At 44.4% G+C, this 7,330-nt stretch overlaps 1 pseudogene; it reads right to left on the bottom strand.

The window, feature by feature from the left end:
* Window positions 1-3,718: 3,718 nt before the first annotated feature.
* Window positions 3,719-6,227, bottom strand: LOC126519069 (uncharacterized; annotated as a pseudogene).
* Between the last annotated feature and the right edge of the window lie 1,103 nt (window positions 6,228-7,330).

A 7,330-nucleotide genomic window follows, 5' to 3' on the forward strand; every position in this document is an offset into this window, starting at 1 on the left:
AAGAACATCAAAAGAAAACGAATATTCTCCGCAAGCTCCTAGGTGGAAGATAGACACAGCCGACTGGGAGAAATTTCGAACTCTCACTAACATCTCATGGGCCGACATGTCTTCTCTAGAAATTGATGCTGCTGTAGAGTATCTTACATCATTCATAATAGATGCCGCATCAAAATGCATATCCGAAGCGAGTGGTCTGGCATGCAAACGACGTGTACCGTGGTGGAACAGCGAATGTAGGATCGCCCGTAAGAATCAGAACAAGGCGTGGGGGTTGCTACGCGCTTCTCCCACTGCAGAGAATCTTATCAACTTTAAAAAAATAAAGTCCCAAGGCAGGCGAACCCGCCGACAGGCCAGAAGAGAAAGCTGGCACAAGTTTTTATCGAGCATTAACTCGTTTAGGGATGAGGCCAAAGCCTGGAACAGAGTTAATAGGATTAGAGGGCGGCAAACACATTCACTCCCCCTGGTAAACACACAGGGCGATACACTACAAGACCAGGCAGACTCACTTGGGGAGCATTTTGAAAACGTGTCAAGCTCAACAAATTATTCACAATCGTTTCTCAAACACAAACAAATAGAAGAATGTAAGCCTCTAATCAGAAAATGTCGTCAGAACGAACCATACAACCGTCCTTTTAGTATTGCAGAGTTGAGAGCTGCCTTGAACGCATGCAAGAGCTCTGCGCCAGGACCGGATAGAATAATGTATGAAATGATTAAAAACGTACACGGTGACACGCAAGTTACAATACTTGCACTATTTAACACTATTTGGGCTGTGGGGTACCTTCCAACCGCATGGAAACAAGCCATTGTTGTCCCTGCTTTGAAACAGGGCAAAGATCCTTCCTTAGTGGCAAGTTACCGCCCGATAGCCCTCACAAGCTGCCTTTGTAAGGTATTTGAAAAGATGATTAATCGACGACTAATTCACTTCCTTGAACTGAAGAAAGCGCTAGATCCCTGTCAGTGTGGCTTTAGAGAAGGGCGGTCCACAACCGATCATCTTGTACGTATTGAAGGATATATTCGCGACGCTTTCATCCACAAACAGTTTTTCCTATCGGTATTTCTGGATATGGAGAAGGCTTACGACACAACGTGGCGGTACGGCATCTTGCGAGACTTATGGGAAATGGGCATTCATGGTAATATGATAAACATAATAAAAAGCTACTTGTGCAATCGTACCTTCCGGGTGAAAGTCGGCAATGTGCTGTCACGTCCTTTTACACAAGAAACTGGTGTACCCCAGGGAGGCGTGCTCAGTTGCACACTTTTTATTGTTAAAATGACAACCCTTCGTGCTTCCTTACCACCAGTCATTTTGTATTCCGTCTATGTGGACGACATTCAAATAGGCTTCAAATCTTGTAACCTCGCAGTATGCGAGAGACAGGTACAGCATGGTTTGAACAAGGTGTCAGGGTGGGCAGAGAAAAATGGTTTTAAAATCAATCCTCAAAAGAGTTCTTGTGTGCTGTTTACAAGGAAGAGAGGCCTAGTTCCGGATCCTTGCTTACAAATGTGTGGACAACAGATACCTGTAAACAAAGAGCACAAATTCCTAGGTGTTATACTTGACAATAGACTCACTCTCGTCCCACACATTAAACAACTCAAAGAAAAGTGTCTGAAAACAATGAACCTAATGAAACTTCTATCCCAGACTACATGGGGTAGTGACAGAAAGTGCCTAATGAATCTGTATAAGAGCCTCATCCGGTCACGATTAGATTATGGTGCCGTGGTATATAACTCTGCCGCCCCGAGCGCGCTAAAGATGCTAGACCCTGTTCACCATCTGGGTATCCGTTTAGCCACAGGAGCTTTCAGAACGAGTCCCGTACAAAGCTTATATGCAGAATCGAATGAGTGGTCACTTCATATCCAGAGAACACACATCAGCCAAACATATTTTTTGAAAGTCCACTCTAATCCTGAACATCCCTGTTTTAACACCATTAACGACATGACAAATGCTACACTGTTTCGTAATCGTCCTTCCGTAAGACAGCCTTTCTCGCTGCGTGTGAGGGAGCTTAGTCATGAAATGCATGTTCCACTTCTCGAACTTCGCCTAATGCATCCAGCCAAGCTGCTACCTCCTTGGGAGTGGCAGTTGATACAATGCGATACATCTTTCATGGAAGTTACAAAAAACGCTCCAGAGATTGCAATCCAAATGCATTTCCGGGAACTCCAGCACAAATACTCCTGTACGGAGTTCTACACAGACGCATCGAAGTCACACGACGGGGTGTCCTATGCAGCCGTCGGTTCATCCTTCTCGGAATCCGACGTACTGCATCCGGAAACTAGTATCTTTACGGCTGAGGCCTACGCAATATTGTCGACCGTGAAGCATATAAGGAAAACAAAACTCAAAAAATCAGTTATTTTTACGGACTCCCTAAGTGTTGTGAAGGCTTTGATATCGTTCTGTAAGTGCAAAAATCCTGTTTTAATTGAACTCTATTCCGTGTTATGTAAAGCATATGTATCTAACCAGCATGTGATTATATGCTGGGTGCCTGGCCATAGGGGCATCCAGGGTAACGTTCTAGTGGACCAGATGGCTACATCAATTTCATTACATGCAGTTAGTCCTACTGCTTCGGTCCCTGTCAAAGACCTGAAGCCTTTCTTAAGAAGGAAACTACGAAACCACTGGCAACGCATGTGGGACGAAGAAATAAATAATAAACTGCATGTAATAAAGCCACAATTAGGTTTCTGGCCTCCTGTAACAAAATCCCGCCGGACAGATGTCCTCTTCTGCCGTCTAAGAATAGGACACACTTTTGGAACACATAACTTTTTACTCACGGGAAACGAGCCTCCAACCTGTGGTAGATGCGGGGAGAGGCTGACAGTCCTCCACGTTCTACTGGAGTGTCGGGAAGCCGAATCTGAAAGAAGGAAACATTTTCTCTTAGCGTACCGGCAGCACATCCCCCTTCATCCTGTTATGTTACTTGGCCCAGAACCACTCTTTGACACCAATGCAGTCTTAAGTTACCTGAAAGATGTTGTATTGCATGTTGTTAGCCCCACATGTTCGTAGCGTCTCCTCTCTTCAGAGGATGGCGCTGTGATAGTTCTCTCGTATAGCACGTGCCTCTAGGCCCTTGTGTTTCAAGGGCTCCGGCGAGGCAACAGTGCTCCAGCTATTTTAACCATCTCATATACTTTCAATTCTATGTCATTCTTTTACGATGGATTTTAATGTTCATAGTATTCGTCATTAGTCATCGCCATAATTTTATATCACGTAGATTTTATGCACTTTACAGCAACTATTTTTAGGCCACTTTACAGCCAAGTCACATCTCCATAATACATCGTCAACATCACCACTTGTCATGGCGCTCTTTGGCCACACCTGGCCCTTGCGCCATTAAACACCACATATCATCATCATCACCCGGTGTACAGTGCATGGCGTTTGAGTCAGGTGATTCCTTCAAAAGGAAGTTGTGCAGTACTACTCATGCGGACACTATCCTCCTGATGTTGTCTTCCTTCGCCTTGAAAGGCCGGCGAAGAATCCGCCATCTCTGTGCCAATATACCAAAGGCATTTTCTACAACTCTGCGAGCCCTGCTTAACCTGTAATTAAACATTCTGTTCTGCTGCAACTCCTCAAATTGTGTGCTTGCGCTGCTGTCTGCACTGCAGGGTTGCGCTGTTGCCATCGATGAGTTCCCTAACAGAAGAGGGTGAAGACCTGTAGGAAAACAGGTGTTTTAGAATAGAGTAGACTCACCAAGATAGCAGGATTTCAGAGATACAATTACTTGCACTTTTATTCTAACATTTTAGTAGCATTGCACTGAAATGCTACGTATTGGCTCAAATGTTTCAGGATCTCATTTTCAAGATCCATTTAAAAATAATGCAAGTCACCGTTCAGTGTATTGTGTTTTGCTTTCTTACAATTTTGTCTCATGCAAAGGTCTCCCATTTAACGTGGCAGCTTGCACAATCTCACTTGAGAACTCACACTATATGCTATGCTATAGCGCGCCTGCATACGTAGTGAAAGGGCCACTACATGTCAACATATTTTGGAAGTCTCTTACTGCCATCAAGGTTATACCAGTTTATGCCATCAAGGACATGCCAGCTACATGTCTCAAAGCAGCCATTTTATGATCTGCACTGCAAATTGTGAATATTGCAAGGCAGCAAACCATTACAGTTACATAAACTAATGCTGGTCATGGCTACACGTGTATGCATTGTGTTGACGATATCACCACTCACTTTTTTTGAAAACGGCCTCATCATGTACGTCTTCAAAGGGAAGGCTTCATCGCCGACGAAAAAATAAGGAATGTCGCCTATCTTTCCAAGACTTGCGCATGCAGGAACACCAAGAGTGCCGTCAATAATTTTCGTTTGTAGGCTGCTCCTGCTGAAGATGCCACCATCTGATTCGCTTCCATGGTGGCCGATCTCAACATACAGGAAGCTAGAATGAGAACAAGTACGCAGAAACATATCATTGATACATAAGAGATCTGTCATTAAGCAGTATAAGAAAAACTAAATTGTACAAAATTGACAAATAATGATGTAGTATGCAGGATCCGTTACCACGGTTTCTAACTGTTCCTAGGCACTTTGAACAATAAATGAATTGAAATGAATAATATAGCATGCAGAAAAGTGGTAGAATAAAGGTCAGATTGCTGTACTATTATTTTCCCTCTATTTTAGCTTTAGTTTTGTCTCACGGGCTGTTCCCATTTGCTGTACTCTCGCAGATACTGATGTCTATCTGGCGTATAACCTCTCAAAGGTTGACTTCTTGACACTCGTTGGTTTATTGCACACAGGGGTGCGACTACAGCTGCTCACAGGTGGGCGCTGATATGTACAAACGCTGCCGCCACGCCTGCGCGTTTCCTGTTTTGAGACTCGCGAAAACTGATTGCCTCTGTGAATGATATTCTAGTGCATATACTTTTCTTATTCTTATTCTAAGTTTCTTTATTAATTTTATTCTTATTATTCACGTATAAAGAATACATCTTTACCCTGAAAATTATTTTCTATAAAAAATTATGCTATTTCTTTTTCTAAGACAGTTCTCTACGAACATTTTAAATCTGGACCCGCATTTGGTGAAAGAATTGCCCCACAAAGGCTGAACAACTACCAGATAACTTGCAGAGAATTCTTTATTTAATTCACGATTTCAAATAGCTTCAATTCTCAGTGAACACCACCTTGCATACTGAAGTGCAAAAAATAGCGAAGAAGCATTGCGCATAACTATAGCAGTGAGAAATGCCGGGGACCCCATTTGGCATCAAAGTAACACCAAACGGTATTCAATTGTGGTCATATTGGTTAGTTAAAGCTTAGAAGAACAAACAAAACATTTCTATAAACTAGGCTTCCTGCTCAAACTGTTAATAAGCGAGATGGTACGATTGATTAAACGTACCTGTAGTTGGCGTCACTCAATGCGAGCATCGACTTGCTGAACGAATTTTCGTAGTTTCGGTCTCTGCTTCCAGAGTTTGCCGGACACTCAACATTCACGTGTTTTCCATCTATCGCACCCAGGCAATGTGGCATGTTCCACTTGTCTTCAAAGTCCCTCGCAACCTGTGGTAAGCGGCGCAAAAGGCAAGAAATTGAAATCTGGTTAGTCCTTTGGAGACGCGGTACAAAAATTAATTTTTTCATTATAAATAACTTTCCTACCAAATGTTGCAATTATTTGTACAATACAGTCAGTGTACAGCAATATCTACAGCAACATTAACCATGCATAGACGACAACGAATAGGTTACCTTTAGCCATTCATCTGGTGTGGACGGCCGAGCGACGTAAATCGGCCCGAGGACGTCCGAAATGGCCTGGCATACTTCGGCGACAATCACGCAAGCCGTAGAGCGGCCAGATAGAAAATTGAAACATGAGGAGCGCAGCGTCTCCCCTGCAGCCAGGAACCTGGGCCAAAAGACATGTTGAAAAACACGAAAGTGTACGCACGGTCCCGCTCGGTCGCCGTGTAAGAAAACACTTCCTAAGAAACTAGAAATAACAAAAAGCCCTAAATTAATAGCGCTGAAGCCTTACCTGACAGCTAGCGCTAGCCGGTGCTCTGGAGGAATTGCCCTTCGGTAGTTTGTGTCAGCTTTTTTTGTATCCTTGGTTTCAGGAGTTGTAATAACGTGTCGAAGGAGCGCGGGGGCATCCTCAAATAACTGCAGAAGACCCACATGTGTTGCGTTACGTGCAACTGATTCGCTCAAGAGTACATGAACGTGCCTGAACTAAGACACTACAGCAAATCACAGGAGTGCAGGATGGAGACTCACTCTCTGTAGTATTCCACATCCCGCGAACGAAGATGGGGCAGCAAAGCACTGGCATGACCCATTCTCTCTCGTTCTTGCAAGGCGGGGCGAAACCACCAGCGGCGTTCGCGGGCTGTCTTCCTTCGAGCGTTCTGCTGCTCGTCTTGAACAGCTGCTACAAGCAGAATGCAAACTATTTCGTCTTCTTCGTCCGAGCTGATCATTCTTCACTAGTGGTTGGCAAGCGAGAGCAGCGAAAGCGCGCGGACAGCTGGTTTGTCGAAAGTGCTGCAAGCGGGGCAAGTGGCGCAAGCTCTCGGGGCGTTCGTGATAAAGCCCCTTGATAATTTGAAAGTAGCGACACTCTCCTCCTCACGGTGCTTTCCTCCTCGATTCTCCTCGCCCGTCGGCTGCGCACGGCGCGCTATTCCTCCTGGACTCCCGCGGACGGGCCGCAGGATTCTAGGGAGGCGTGTTATTTTGGGCCAGTTGCGCGCTCCAGTGGGGTTGAACATATTGAGGAACGCTAATAACAGCATTGATAATGCTGGAGGCAACGTTTATGAGGAGGTTGGTTTTTCTTAAAGCCGTATGAACGGGGTATACCGATGTAAAGGGAGCTTTGAGGAGAGTATACTCCAGACAATTTTTCTGCCACATGATTAGATATGCTTTACTTGGTGCGCCTGATCTAGTATTGCTTGTGACAAATCCCTTTATGTGTGGCTTATTAAGCGAAAGCCTTAGACCTCTGTTTCAAGGTTCCGTTGTGAGCTACAGAAAATATCACGTGACCGAAGGAAGGCGGGAAGCGAACCAAAGCATGTGCAGCCGCGTATAAGAGATGATTAATGATTAGCAAAGTAATGATTGATTAGTGATTGGATTAAGATGAATTCGGGTATATTAAGGAAGATTAAGGTGGATTAAAGTCGATGAAGGTGCATTAGGGTGAATGAAGGTAGGTTAAGGTGCATAAAGGAGGACTAGGTTGGATTAG

The sequence above is a fragment of the Dermacentor andersoni genome, chromosome 10 (genome assembly GCF_023375885.2).
Source record: "Dermacentor andersoni chromosome 10, qqDerAnde1_hic_scaffold, whole genome shotgun sequence".
In the NCBI taxonomy this organism is placed as follows: Eukaryota; Metazoa; Arthropoda; class Arachnida; order Ixodida; family Ixodidae; genus Dermacentor; species Dermacentor andersoni.